At 68.6% G+C, this 959-nt stretch overlaps 1 protein-coding gene across 1 annotated transcript in view; it reads left to right on the top strand.

Annotated features, from left to right (window-relative positions):
• Window positions 1-959, top strand: part of LOC106726667 — a 29,165-nt gene that overhangs the window by 3,648 nt on the left and 24,558 nt on the right. The window lies entirely within an intron of this gene.

The following is a 959-nucleotide window of genomic DNA, read 5'->3' as shown; positions in this document are numbered from 1 at the left end:
CCGCGGAAATGTGCCACCCGGCTGTGCTCTCTTCGCGGCTCACGCTCGGGCTGCGATGCAGGGGACGTTCTGGCGACACCGCCGTCTGGCAAGTGAAAGTGCTAGAAGGTGGGACCAGTTCTGCGGCTGCCGGCTGCCGCCTCTGCCCATTAACACCTCACTGCGTGCGGCACGTCGCAGGCACAGCCGCGAGCACCGAGTCACGTCTCACCAACCCCCCCCCCGCGCCCTCACCGACCCGAGTCTGTGTCTGTGACGTGAGCCCCGAGGACAAACTGAGAAAGAGGACACGGCCGAGTGGACCCCACGAAGCCCGCACGGCCCCGAGCTTCTGGGGGGGCTCAAGGGCACCTCGAGGTGCTGACCCCTCTCCTGGGGGCTCCCAGCGCCTAGGGGAGCAGGGAGGAGGTCAGCCAGGGGTCAGTCTCGGAGAGCCCAGGCAGGACAGAGGCCTGCTGGGAAGGGACCCCCCCCCCCCATACAGGTAGGACGCAGTGAGTCCCCTGGGGCAGGAACGCAGCCTGAGCAGCCGTTGTCTGCGCCCCTGGGTGGGGGGGGGCCTGGTGCCGTGGTGACCGCGGCTGCAGGCCGGCCCGCGAGGGGCTGAGCAGGCTTTTCGTCAGCCACGTCTCCGGTTTTAAAGGATCTAATGTGCAAACGCTCAACCTCAGTGGCAAGAGCCCCAGGGACTCTGTCCCACGAACGAGCCGGCTCCCCTGGCCCTGCTCCCCTGACGTGTGGGAGCGCCCCGGGCGGGGGCGGGGCCGGGCTCAGAGCCCACGACAGCTAACGGGGACCCCACATCAGGGGCTGCTCCCCACACCCTGCACGGGGTGGAACTTTTCCATTGTGGGCGAGAGAGGAGGTGGGCACAGGCAGGGGGAGGATGGGGAGAGGGGAGAGGGTCCGAGATGGGGGAGGGAGGAGGGAGGAGGGAGAGATGTGGGGGCGACCAGCAG

Source organism: Myotis brandtii, unplaced genomic scaffold (assembly GCF_000412655.1).
Source record: "Myotis brandtii unplaced genomic scaffold, ASM41265v1 scaffold1077, whole genome shotgun sequence".
NCBI lineage: Eukaryota > Metazoa > Chordata > Mammalia > Chiroptera > Vespertilionidae > Myotis > Myotis brandtii.
The sequence above is the reverse complement of the archived record's forward strand: the minus strand, read 5'-3'. Positions and strand labels throughout refer to the sequence as shown.